Here is a 14956-nt window from a genome sequence, read left to right on the forward strand (position 1 = left end):
CACACAGAAAAGTAGAGGTGTTTTCCTGTATATTTTAGGAAAAAAGCATTATAACAGCAGTGAGAAAGACAGATCTGAGGTACAAAGGCATGGAGGTGAGAAGACCAATCGAGAAGTTATTGAAAATTTATGGATGAGAGATAATTACTACCTGGTTGTCGATGTTTTCAAAAGCAATTTTGCATTACATTGCTGTTCCACTATTTTTCTTTAGATTTTCTTTTAATTAAAATTTAATTTGTTTGCCACAGTCTTATCAAGAAGATCATTCTATGGGATCCACTTGAAGACCTGAGTACTGCGTCCTAATGTATCTGTTTTCTTTCCACTGAATCTCCACACAAACATGAAGAAAATGTTCGACTCCATGAATAAGATCACACAGGCACAGAGTATTTTTGAAATTAAAATCTACTAAGAAGTCTTCCCCAGCTTCCTCCCATTAGCAAATATGAATATTTTTTCCCAGAAATGTTAAAATATGAGTGCTATCAAATAGTTTAAAACATCGAAGTACCAAAAATCTGGGTAACTATTGTAGGGGAGGAAGACATTTCCTCTACCCTCTCTGGGTTTGTCTGGCTGGAGAATGAATTAAATTCACATGAGACAGAATAATAGGAGAAAATTAAACAAAGCTTTATGATATGTATACATGGGAGAGGCTCAGGCAAGCTGAGCAACTTGCCAAAATGGCTGAAGCCACCACCTTAAATATCATATCCAGCTAAAGACAAAGGAGGATGTCGGGGGTAGGGAGAGTCAGTTACAGGAGGTTACCAGAAACAGGAATAAGATTATTATGAAGATTTAAGTCCTTGCATTCTGTATTGATAGGAGTTTCTAGAGATAAGGTCATCCTTGTTCTTCCTGGTATAGAGAGGGGGACAACTTTACAGATGGAGATTTCCCTTACAAATGCAAATGTCTCTTAACAAAAGGGTAAGTAAATTCTACTTTTCAGTTGCTTTCCTATCTGCAGTGTATTAAAAGCAACCAGCCCCAAATAATCCTCATGCCAAAGAGACATATCTTGGGGTGGCCAATTCCAGGCCCCCACACTATTTATCAACTATCTTTTCGTAGAGTTTACTACGAATTATTAGTTTATTTTTTGCTATTGTTAGTCCTAAAGGACTGAGTGAAATTAGTTTGTAAATGACACGTTTTAATATTAAAAGTATTAAGGAATCACTCAGAACTGTAGTGTAAACACAACATTAACTGCAATTTCTGCAATTTTATTTCAAGTGATAATCTCATATAACAAATTTGCAGTTTTAATCTAGAAAAGGCTTTGCATTTAATGCACTTTAATATTAAAAGCATTAAGAAATAAATCAGAACTGTCAGGTAAGCCCAATATTAACTGCAATTTCTGAAATTTTATTTCAAGTGACTATCTCATGTAACAAACTTGTGGTTTTAATCTAGAAAAAGCTTTGCTTGCTTAGCATTTTCTGAGGGGTATATGTGAGGATTTGCTTATTTTCATTTTCTCCATAAAGCATGTTGATGGAAAATTATATCTTTCTATTTTATGTTGTCAATAATATTATACTTTCTTCTACTTAGGGCAAAGGGATAATGTTCCTTCTTCTTATAGAGGGAATATGAAATATTTTAGATTTTATATTGGAAGAACACTGCTTCCTATAATCTTTTAGGCAGAAATTTTCCAAGGCATTATCCCAGTTTGTCTGTCTCTCAAAGGTATTAACAATGGAATTTTCCATCCATAGTTTTATATATATATTTTTACAAAGGTAGGAATTGCAGAATTATTAATAGTACGAGGGATAACATTTTTTAAAAAACTCACATTAGGGGAATGACGTCACCATCATGTCATAGGGAGCTCTCTCAGTGAATTGTCTTTCCCACAATACAATGAAAAATACATTCATATTCCAACAGAGAACATCCACACAACACAAAAGACATCTGAGAGTGCCACACAGCTATACATCAGAAGGTGGAGAGGCTGAATTCCCCCTCAGAAGAGGTGGAATGGGGTAAGAGAATGTGTTACTCCCTCCTTGAAAGATTGCAATCTAGAGATTGCCAGCACCTGTGAGAGGGAAGGAAGGGGGAGGGGTTGCCCCTTTGTAGGAACATCAAAGATCCCTGAGGTTCCTCTTAGCCTAGAGGAAAGCCCCCTATGGAGGGGAAAGCTATTGTGGTGCTAACTTCATCAAGCCAACACCTCAGGAGAGCAGATAGTGAGGGTAGAGCAAGAAAATCCCAAGAGCACACAGAATGAGCACCCCTCCCCCTACTACTCAGCACCAGCCCCAGTGCCTTGGATTCAAGCAGAACAGAGAGGGCTCTGAATACACAGCTCTTGACTCCCACCCAGTGGCGATAAGTGGTAACTATGACCAAATAATACCACGATGTGCAAGAACAGAGCCGTGCCCTCTAGCAGTATCAAAAATTATATTAAATCTCCAGAACAGAAACAAAATGACAAATACCCAGAAATCAATCCTGAAGACCCAGAAATATGTAACCTTAATGACAGATAATTCAAAATAGCCATCATCAAAAAGCCCAACTAGTTAAAAGAGAATGTAGAGGAATAATTCATGTAGTTCAGGAGCTACTTCAAAAAAGCGGTTAAAATTATAAAAAAGAACCAATCAGAAATATTGGAGGGGCTTGCCCAGTGGTGTAGTGGTTAAGTTCATGTCCTCTGCTTTGGCACCCTGGGGTTTGCTGGTTCAAATTCCAGGCCCAAACCTAGCACTGCTTATCGAGCCATGCTGTGGCAGGTGTCCCACATATAAAATGGAGGAAGACGGGCACAGACGTTAGCTCAAGGACAGTCTTCCTCAGCAGAAAGAGGAAGATTGCCGATGCATGTTAGCTCAGGGCTAATTTCCTCAAAAGAATAAAATATTGAAGATGAAAGACACAATGGATGAGGTAAAACAAATATGGATTCCCTGAACATTTAAGCAGATATCATCAAGGAGCAAATCAGCATAAGCCAGTTGGTCACAACAGTATACTGATTAGGCCAAGTTACTGATGGGCAGGACCAAGAACACTTAAAGTCAGAGACCATGTCCCTTCCTTCCTATTGCCCTCTCTACTTTAACAGGAAAGAAAGCCTGGACCTTTTTGGGCCTCCTTGTTAAGTTGTCCCCACTATTAAACACCAAGGGGAATCCAGAGGCCCAGGCCTCTCTCTTGGTCTTTCACAAAGGGCTAGTTTTAAGATATAGGCTGTTTTCATCTTAGAAGAAGAGGAAGGAGGAACAGGAGGAAGAGTCTGAATCTTTATGCTCGTGCTCAGTTATTTTGTGAATTCTGCTTTGAATATTGAGTGTTTATGCAGCTCCTAATTAAACTATAACTTGTTGCCTCTCTGCTGCTCATAACTTCACAATCCCCCGGGATCCCCATTTGAAAATGCTTTGATTTGTGGGGTAAAACTTGGGCATTCTTGCTGCGTTACTGGTATACTATTATCATAGTAGCAGCAAAACATCACACAGAGTCTCTAATACATAAATGTCTCTGAGAGCAAAATAAAAGTTAAAGTGGAATATTGAAGCAAATGTGTCCCCCTTGCACTCTTTTAGAATTCGACTTAAAAAGCAAAACAGATACATGAGTTCGTTTTGATCTAATTGTATTATGAAATTTTCACTCATTTGCAGAAACTGTTTTAATGGACCCACTCTAGAGATTATAAAGAGACTCATTCAAGTAGTTGTTCATCATGAAGGCAATTTATCAGAACTTCTGTGGAATCGGAGCAAGGGCTGATGCAATCATGTTAGCCTTTTCTTCTGGAAGGTTTTGGACCATTGACCCCAAACTAAATACTACAATGCCATCTTCTCCAGAGCTCCGGACAAACTTCAATTTCCGGAAAGGAGATAGGTCATGATAATATGAAAGACATCAGTGCAGAGAGATATTTTTGTTTATTTTATTTGTTTTTTTTTTTTTTTTAGTTTGTTTGAAGGAAGTGAATACATACATTTCTAAACAGAAAAGAATTGTTAGAATAGTCTCACCTTCTAACATGCCAAAGCATTAAATCCTTTTAGAAGGAGGTGTGTGATATGAAATCCATTTTCTTTAACCAACATATAACACTGATTACTAGGCAAATATGGTTTTTAATTATCAATTCTCAACAAGAGATGACAATAAAAAGAAAATGTCCTTTGAGAACTTTTCCCACTGTGGCAACATAAGTTTAATTTTCTTAAGTGAGCACTAAAAATGTTATAATTTCCATTCCATGTGTTAAACACTACCAAGACAAGGCACTTTTTTCCTAGTTCTATGTTAAACATCACTGAGACCTAGCAACAACAGCTTAGTTGTCTCAGGATTACAGGACTGTGACCAACTAAAATAGTTTACTCACTAAAACACATAGATTGCTTACTAAGACAAGAGTCAAGACCTTGCCTCACTGTGTCCAGCAGTCCGAAGTTATATCATAAACTTTGCTCACTTGCAACCAGTTCCCTACTTTACACAGCCCTCCGTGATATCGCTAACCCAATCCCTTGGAATTATCTTCCCCTCACTTTCCTTTTCTGAAACAGTAATAAAACCTTGTCAAGGAGCTATTGTCTTTCCCATAATGAGCCAAATAAACCCAGCTTTGTTTGATGAACAGGTTTTGTGGGGGGCTTTTTTGTTATTCTTTTGAGAAAGTAACAGATGATGATGAATGAAAAGGATCTAAACTCCTAATAGAATTCCTTGAATAATGTGAAAGGCCTTTTGCAATCAGGCTTCTTGAATTTGTATGTCACTCTTCATCCAATATATTTGTTACTGAAATGGAAGTGATCCACTTTCCTTCTTGGCAGTTTCTCGGCAGGTCTTTTTTGGTGTGTAGGCTTTCCTGATTACAAAGGCTATATGTGATATAACCTGATTATGAGGTTACATATATTTGCTTTGGTAAAAGAAAGGAAGTGTTCTAGTTAAATCCCCTTAATGTACATAAATAAGAACTCTCAATTTGTGATCCACAACCTTTCCTGGTGTTTCAGATTCCCACTACCAAAAGTCTCCCTAAATTTGAGCCTCAGCTAAGACTCTGATCTACTAACATTTTTTTCTAGGTGATATTACATTAATTGACTGAAAGATTTATGAATTTATGAAATAATCTTCCTTTTCTTAAACTCTTATATCCATTTTCTTTCCGGCACATGCTCTGCTACTATTGGGCGTGCGATGCTGATCAAATCTCATATTAAGGACATAGCTTTTCAAAACTTCCTGCAGTTTGTTTCTTCCAATTTTCATTCAAAGTCCTAAAGAAAGTGCAATATGTATTAACAGTATTTTTATATAGAATGATTCAAACTTGAGTACAAACTTGATTCTATCTGATCCTGGCCCAGATATTTCAAGGCAACTAACACCTTAACTGACAATGAATGTGACAAATTTTGCTTGCAAACTATTTATTTTGGGTGTTTTTACTACTTGAGGATGTGATTTAATGGGTAAAACATCTAATCAATATTTCTATGAGCTAATTGGGATCCAAGATGTAAAATTACTGAAAACTTTCACTTGTATTTCTAACTCTGTTGTGAAGGTTAATGTTAAACCAGGCATTTCCTGATGTCTTATTTGTTGTATTTGGTTTCAAGCCAGCTAGTGAAATCAAGCAATTTAAAAGTTTGAGCATAATTATATCATATCTTATTTATGCACTACTGAATGATTTTAAATGCACCACTACAACTAATTCTGGAAAGAGGCTGATTTCCACAAATTGTATTATCAGGTTACAATGATCACTGCTCTGTTTTGTGCTGTGAGGTTTTTTGATCTCATATAAGACCAGATCAAGTGCTGGAGTGCATTCAGATATGTTTTTGGAAACAATATCAGGAGTTTGCCAGTACACACTCATATACATCCATACTCCTACATAGACCTCAGAGGGAATCCCTCCAGTCTAGATACTAGTGAGATTGCTTAAAGCCTCAAATAGATTGTGACATTTTTGTGTGCTTATTTTTTTACTAAAATGGATTCTTTCTGTTAAAAAAGGTTACTAGTTAAATTGAAATCACAATAGCTAATATTTATTAAACACTGCGTGCTTAGCTCTGTGCAAGGGCTTTGCATATTTAGTTGATTCTTATTATTCCCGGCAGTGACATTCTGTGAAGTAGCTGCAAACATCATTAGTGAGTATTAAATCATTGCTCCCAGTGGATGTACGAGGTTAGGTTCCCGAAGCCTCTTGTTATACATTTTCATCAACTGATCAACACATAACCTTGTTTTCTGTGTGTTTCTGCTTACAGACACCTTGTTTAATATATATTGTTGCTTCATTAGCATTGAGCTCATAGCCAACAGTGCTATAACTCATGGAACTGAATGAAGCTTATCTAACAAGCATATTTTCTCCCTAAGGCATGGCATAGTCATCTTGCTTCCTCTGAGGAACACTAGAAAGCACTTCAGTACCATCTTTGGGGGCCATTCCAAACAGTGCAATCACCAAAAAATTACAAAAATGCAAAAAATGTGGCATTAAATAGACTTGGAGGGGCCGGCCTGGTGGCGTAGTGGTTAAGTTTGCATGTTCTGCTTCTCAGTGGCCCGGGGTTCGCTGGTTCGGATCCTGGTGCGGACATGGCACTGCTTGTCAAGCCATGCTGTGGTAGGTGTCCCACATATAAAGTAGAGGAAGATGGACACGGATGTTAGCTGAGGGCCATGCTTTCTCAGCAAAAAGAGGAGGAGTGGCAGTAGTTAGCTCAGGGCTAATCTTCCTTAAAAAAAAAATAGACTGGGAAAGTGACACATTTATAGTATGATAGCTGTACAACGAGGCACACCATCACCTTGGCCTTAACCGGGAACATGCCTGTCAGGTGAATCAATGTTTTTGCTAATCTGTACACATCCATGAATGATTATGAAAGCACTGCATGTATTGATTTTTGAGTTACAAGTAAATTTTAGTGAGTAGGTAAATTCAAAAATATGGAACTCGCAAATAATAAAGAATGACTGAATTAGAACTTTTTATCCTCACATCAATTCAATGGGATAGGTAAGTAAAACCTTTATTTTTTGCTTTTTTCTTGCACTTCCATATTTTGTAAAAAGAGTATTAAAGGCCAGATTGAAGCCTTTGTATATTTGCTGGCTATCATATCACGTATTAAAGCACCATATCCCACCACATATTTTCACTTTCAATTTAACTTTGTCAGAATTTGATTCTTTTAAATACCTGATTGCAATTTACTTTAATAAAATACAAGACAAGAGCTCCCATACCACCTCCATCTTACTTATAACATGATTTATACTTTACTGTAAATAATTTCATGTACTTCACATTTATAGTTTTTCGACCAACTAGTCTCTAAGCTCCCCATCGAGGGTAACTGTGTCTGTCTCATTCACTTCTTCTTCTCCTCCAGTGCACAGTGTAGAATTTGGCATCTAGTAGACAGAGTATGCTCATTTGTTGAAAAAATTGTCCATTATTATGTGTTGGACACTGAAAGACTGCTTTATAGTGGTTATATCCACAAGATTCTGCAGTTCTTTCATCTTTTGAACAACCATCTGTATCCCAGAATCTTCTGTGATAATGAAAAACATAATATGTGAGGGAATGCTGTGAAGAAATTTGTATATTCCCCCATGTCTTTTCTATAAGATGATATCTGGATTGGGAAAGAAAACGAATTTCAAGACACCAAAGTTTTCCCTTGGGGAAGAGTTTGGTAGGTTTGCACTGGAGTCCTCCAACAAATTCAAAACCAGGTAAGAGTGGATGAGGAAATTGAAAATCCCAGTAGTTTCGTATCAGCCATATATCAGCTTTCCTCATCAGTTCACGCAAGGTAGTGAGTCTCCCTGAGAAAGCAAGTAGGGAAAGGAAAACAGATATATTTGTGAATTTATATCCATTTATTCTTAGAAAATATAGGAATACATTTTCAGGTCTCTGTAGGTGAAGATGTTCAAAATATGACTGTGTTTTAAAATCTTTAAGCAACAAATGTTTAAGCAACAAAAATAGCAAAACGAAAACCATGTAAGTGAGAGAATTAATAGCTAAGAAGATACTCTTACCTCAGCAGGTTTTCAAAGTTCAAATATTTGTTAAAGACTTATTTCATCTTTTTCTGTATTACAAATTCAAGATAACTGATACATTATATGTCTAAATCAATATTTCTCTGTAATTGTTTAACTATATAGTGAATGTTACATTCTAAATGACCATCTTCTTGTTTTCCATCTCCAAGGTTTTAGGTTTATATCTTTTATGATATTTGTGACAGTTTTACTGAATCCTGCGGCATTTTAAATGTATTATTTTCTTTGCTAACTGATGACCCTCAATCTCTGCAGAAGACCCCGTGTGACAAGGTTTCACATGAGACATGGTACCCACTGAGAATCCACTTTACTGCTCACTGAAGTGAAGAAATGCCCTATGATTGATGTAAGTTGGTTGAATAAGAAATTGCTTTCTGGGGCCCGCCTGGTGGCACAGTGGTTAAGTTCCCAGGTTCCACTTTGGCAGCCCGGGGTTCACTGGTTCAGATCCTGGGTGTGGACGTGGCACTGCTTATCAAGCCATGTTGTGGCTGGCATCCCACATATAAAGTAGAGGAAGATGGGCATGGATGTTAGCTCAGGGCCAGTCTTCTTCAACAAAAAGAGGAGGATTGGCAGCAGATGTTAGCTCAAGGCTACTCTTCCTCAGAAAAAGAGAAAAATGCTTTCTAAATATCATAATGATCCTCCACATTAAATACAGATCTGCAGCGTGAGGATTTGCATTGTTCACACTTGTCTCAATCTGGTCTCCAGTTGCACAAAGAATAAACAGGTTACACGTGGGAAGCTGAGTATCCTTTACAAGGATAGTGAAAGGCAAGCAGAGAAACCCCAGTGGCTCAAGAGTCCTCCCTAATGATATAGATCTCACCAGGAAAAAATAAACCTTCCCTTCTAAGGCTTAAAGTCTCACTCTCCCTTGAAAATTTTACAGCAGAAATTTTATTTCAGGACCAAACTCCTGGATCATCCGTGATCAGGAAAATACATGATGAATGAGAGATACAAAATGAAACCATGTCTTTCACCTCCATCTCCATGTCATCAATCTTTTCTTTCTGAAGGAATTTGAAATATTCTGACATGGATAGATTATTACTATTTAATCTAAAAAGAAGATGCTTGAAAACTGCGAGGAAAGAAATGGTAGCCTGAGGTACTAACCCATCATTCAGTCTACTGAGTATTTTCCCATACCTAATTTGTGTCTCTAGTCTACAGAAAAGTTATAAATATAGAAAAACTAAAGTAAGTATTGCCAAGCATATAGGAATGGGTGGTAAGAAAGATTCATCTGCAAAAAGTCAAACATTCTCCCTTTTAAGTATTTATAACTTGGCCGAGAAACTCCTTTGTCAGTTTCTAGCCCTAAAATAAATCAGCACTGCTGTGATGAGAGCCTGTTAAAGGAATGACATAAAACCTCTGGAAAGTCAGGATGGAAAACTGACTTTATTGTAAAAGTTTATTTGCACCAACCTCTTGCACCGGCGTCCTCTTATTTACCTACAATGATCCCTAAGCTTCTTTGTGGCTTTGGATTATTTGCTTGGTCTTACATTCTCACAGGCCCTCCAACCGAATCACTCACCCCACTCACTGTTCAGCTTTCTACTTTGTTTGCCACTTGATCCCTGTTTTCCTTCACGTTACTGTGCATGCTCTTACTATGGAGTCTCATCTAAGAGGTTATTTTCTATGACCTATGATTCCTGGTTAATTTTTAGCAGATTAATCTTAGAAACTTTGGTCTTTAGATTATTTGTTTAGTCTTTTATTGCGGGCAGACCTACCCACCCTCCCCCCCATTCACCAATCAGTTTTCTTCTTTGATTGTTTGCCATTTGATGCCTTACTTTCCTTCACATTACTTTCCATACCCTTGCTCTGGAATCTCGTCTAAGAAGTTATTTTCTGTGATCTGTGATTCTTGATTAATTTTTAAGAGCTTTGCTTTGGAGACTTTCGTCTCAGTTTTATTCTCCAAGTCACTGCCTCCCATACTCTCACACAGTACATAATATATAGTCAAAGGATAATGTTTTTATAGCTCAGATCTTTATTTCCTCTGTAATCTTAAATTAACCTTATATACCTTCTTATACATTGATAATAATTATTACATTTATGCTATGCATGTTTAAGTTCCATTTGAAAGGGATATTTTTTAGAATTCAAAATTTTTACAAGGCTCAACAAAAAGGTGCTTTATATATATGTGTAAATGGTGAAGCGGGAGGACTCCTTTGGTCAAAGCTAAGTTTGGGTAGTTGAAAGATATGTGTTGGCAATGGGAAGTGTTGGTTTAAAAGTTCTCCCAGATCAAGAAAAACTAACTTTCTTGGTCTTCTTTATTGTAGGATACTTGGTGCTTAGCAAGATGTCTCTTCAAGTAATATATTGAGTTTTTGAAGTCAGAGCCTGTCTCTTTTCTATGAGTTAATGCAATATGTAAAGGGGTAAGGTCCACGGGCCTGACGGCTGTGTTTCAGTGCCCTCCCCAACCCATCTTCCCCATGAGAACTTGGGCAAGTTACCTGGACTTTCTGTCCTTCAGTTTCCACATCTGTAAAATGAGGAGAATAGTAGCGCCTATAAAAAGGATTTCTACATGTATCTTCTGTGAGTTAGTAAATATAAAGAATGTAGAAGATTTCCTGGAAAAAAGTAAATTCTCAATAAATGTTGCCTAAATTTCTTCTTTTTTCTGGAAACAAAAATCATAGCAGAAGCTCAATAAATGTTTGTTATTGAATGAATGTTGTCACAGAATCATGATTAGATACCGTTTAGATATGTAAAGTATACTAGACCCTCATATTTTGCTTTTTTATTTTTTAAATGGAGGGGAAGTAGCAATTATAGAATCAGAAAACAGGCATTGATAATTTTAAAGTAATTCCCCAAATTTTAGATTTACTTAGCTGATGATTTTTAATCCATTGAGAAGGGAGGAGTAATGCTAGATAATGCTCAGAGACAACTCATCCACAACTAAGGACTTGCCCTCTTAATAGATGTATTAGATGATTAGATCAAAGAAACAATTCAGATATAATATAAAAATTGAATCCAGGAGAGAGATCAAAGACTTTGATTCTGAAACCTGAAAGGAATCTTAGCTGTGAGCTCCTAGAAGTACTTAATTTTAAAGAAAAGTCAACAGAAAGTTTACACAAAGTAATCATTCTTTCTTATACATAAAGTTGAGTTTTTACTAAAACCAGATTAGTAAAACATATTTCTTCATGGCTGATTTTTGAATATATTTAATAAAGTTTCTGAAGTATATTAAAAGTGGCTATGTATTCTTCACAACTTCTCCTATCTAGAGCTGGAAGCTATTTTTCCATCCTTTGAGTTTGGATTTGCCTCATAACCTGTTTTACAAGTAGACAATGGTAAAAATGACATTCATGTTCTAGGCCTGGAACGTTCATGCAAGCATTTCTGGAATTATGGTATCATCTGTAAAAGCACAACATGTCTATTGGAGATGCCACATGGAAGAGACAATTAATGTGTCTAGCTAATCTGCCAAACCCCAGCCACGTGAGTGTCACTTTCTTGGACCATGCTGCCCCAGCTAAGCTGATAGCTACTTGTAGCCTAATGAGTGAGCCCTAGCAAGGCCCAAAGAAGAGCCATTTAACTGAGGCCAACCCAAGTTGCTGGTCCGCAAGATCGTGAGCAAATAATATGGTTGCTGTTTTAAACTCTAAGTCTTAAGATGGTTGGTTATACAACAATAAATAACTGAGACTTATGATTTATGGAAAACATATTGCATATGTAGCTCTTTAAATAAACAAACTCTAAAAATATTAGTATGGTAGATGAACGTCAAATGAAATTACATCTACAATGTCACAGAATTCTCGAATAGTTTGCACAAGCTTTCTTGAATGAGTGGTAAATTTTGACTGAAAAATTATCTTACGTCCATTTTGACACTAAACCTTAGAAAATATAAATTCTCTTTAGTTGTATATATATATATATACATATATTCTGTAACACACAAAGAAAATAAGGTTTCTTTCCATCTACTGTAGGGAAAATGTAACAAATAAACCAATGGCTCACTTAATGCTTCTCCGCAAAACTTACCCCACTTCTTTTTAAAGGTCTCAAATGCAAAATCAAAATATAAGAAATGCAACGTATTTGTCACCCTCTCCATAAATGTCATTTTGTCGCTAAGTTCTGATAGAACAACAGGTACATAGGAAGGAGGTAACGAAAGCCCTCCACAGAGTTTTTCACATGTAATGCCAGTGGTAAATTGAAGAGTATAGACCGAAGGAGGTTAAGTAGTTCAGACAGTAGCTCACCACAATGAACAATGGCATCTCCAAGAACATCAAATTTGGCTCTTGCAGTTTCTTCATTAGATCTTGGTCAAAACTGCATCCTCACAGAGCTTTGGAATAAAGTCAGAATATTCATAATTTAATTTTTGCATCATTGAATCGATTTTTTAATGCAGTTTATTGAATGTATTGTTCTAAGCTCAGCAATAGAGCCCCTACTTATCTTTCGGAGTTAGTGCTTTCCTCAACATGAAGTTCTTGGTGACATTTATTAGGTGTCTCGTGACTTCTCAGGGAACCGTAGGAATCACTTCTTGGTTGCTGTGATCATATCCAGTGCCCTCTGCACCCTCCACTCCCACCTAAACCCTGTTTTACTCTATTGTATCTGTTTTGTTGTCATTTCTGTTAATCTGCAGTTATTAAACTCATATAGTTCTGGAAAAAAAAAAGAAAAGAAAAGGCCCACAATATACACTTCGATGACTCATATGACATCCTGATTCATTTCAGAAAAAGGAAATCAAGTTCGTTCTTAGTAAAGGATGTAGGATGAACCTCAAATTTAAGAGCAGATTGTTTGTTGGGATCCACGAGAATGGAAGCTGAAGATACCAGCACAGTCACCTCATGGCTCCTCTGAGCAAGTTCATCTGAGGTTGTCTTTAAATTGATCCAATGACTATCTTCCACTGGCCACACAAGCACCTTTCCACAGAACCGACGGCTGAAATAACAATACAGTGCAAGAAAAGAGGCTCACTTCTTAGACATCCTGGTAAAATTCAATCTTTCCTTATAAATTTATTTTAAATTTGATGTGGTTCTCATTTCTATCCAGGAAAGAATCAATTAAGTAGTTAAAATATAACTAGTACATATCAATTTCACTATGATTAAAAGAGCTCACAGTAGAAGTGTTGGAAAGCAACTACATAAAGAAAAGGGTAAATGATCTTGTGCTTATATGTGCATATAATAAATCCCAGTATTATTGTAAATTCTACTGCCTGCAGGTTAAAAGGATATTACCTTGCATGTACAGAGTCTCCAGATAATAAAGTAGCATTGTGTCAACACAGATCTATTCTGATTTATTTGAGCAACTTCAGCCAGGCTTTCTGAATTTCCTCTTCTGTATTTCACACCTGTTATATTAGCTCCATTTCATTCCCCTTGGCTCTGTTATTCTGACTATAGATACTCCTTCTCTTTTTTCATTTTTGTCCAAACAAGGGAGATTATTGAGTACCACTTTGGTTTCTTTCTTTTATTTGAAAGTATTGTCTCGAAATTGTGATCATTTTATCTTCCAAACATTTGCAATACTCCTTATGCTACTCTTATTTCGTCAACATTTAATCTTAGAAAGTATTTATCCTTTAACAATCTTCTTTTCAACTTTGTTTTGTAGATTGCCTTTGTAATCCAGTTAAATTGTATTTAAAAAAAATTTACCAGGAATTCTTATCAAATTAGAAGTAAGAAGGGAGAGATGCTTGTCATGGGAAAGCTTTGTTTTCATGCTATTAATAATCTGTGGATCTGAAATGAGAAGAGAATCTCTCTTAAAAAGAATTAGAACATAGATCCAAAGTAAAACATTGCCAGCAGAGTTGCTATATTTTTGAATCTTCATTATGCCTTTTGGTGGATGTTTTGATGTGTTACCCAGATTCTCCTTCTGGGAGTATAGAAATTATTCCCCAGCCGATGAGAAGACGGTCTGCTGACACCTTTTATCTACTAGGTTTCTCTGAGGATTGCCTGAGCTGAAGAGAATTATCTAGTCTATAGTGACATCTCCTTCCTGGGAAAGCTCATATCCATTGCCTGATTTCCTCATTTTAATTTGTGCCTATTCTTAAAGGTGATCTTAGCTTCAGAGCTCCCAGTGGGGTGGTTGAGGCCTATGCTGAAGCATTATTATGTCCCTATTTTTTTCACTATCCAATCTTGTTTCCTACCCTTCACACTCAGAGACTTTGTTTCCAACAACACTCCTTAGTAATCTCCCTGCAAGCTCATATCCAGCTCAGACTCTGCTTCCTGGCAGCATTCAACCTTTGATAACGGATACCAAGGGTGAAATAAGAGAGTACATCATGAGATCAGATTTCAGAGTTGGATCGTTCACCACCAGTTGTAATGACTCTATCACTGGTGGTAGATGGGATACAAATAGCCTTGGAAGTGTGGTAACTGAAGTTTTTACTAGTTTCAGTGATGGTGAATTGGGACCATATAGTGTTGAAAGGGAAGGTATTTGATAAATATGGGAAAAGTAGAAATTATGATGACAATGGGGCTGGATTTTTATTTTTGCTGATTTCAAATTTTGAAGACTATAATGTAAAAATGGCAGGTAAAAATGGCAGGTAAAGGTAAAAATATCCTTCAAATTAAGGCTAATCATGAAAGCCAGAGAGGACTTCTTCACAGCAAGAAAGAGATCCTCATCCTTTTCAGAGGCCAAAAAAAATCTGTATCATTCTAAAAGTAAAACATTTCCAGTTCCACTTAAATTCCCAAACTAATCTGATCTC

General features: G+C 36.6%; 1 pseudogene; it reads right to left on the minus strand.

The window, feature by feature from the left end:
- Nucleotides 1-222: 222 nt before the first annotated feature.
- On the minus strand, nt 223-12565 carry LOC106826089 (UDP-glucuronosyltransferase 2B31-like; annotated as a pseudogene).
- Between the last annotated feature and the right edge of the window lie 2391 nt (nt 12566-14956).

The sequence above is a fragment of the Equus asinus genome, chromosome 3 (genome assembly GCF_041296235.1).
Source record: "Equus asinus isolate D_3611 breed Donkey chromosome 3, EquAss-T2T_v2, whole genome shotgun sequence".
Classification (NCBI taxonomy): Eukaryota; Metazoa; Chordata; class Mammalia; order Perissodactyla; family Equidae; genus Equus; species Equus asinus.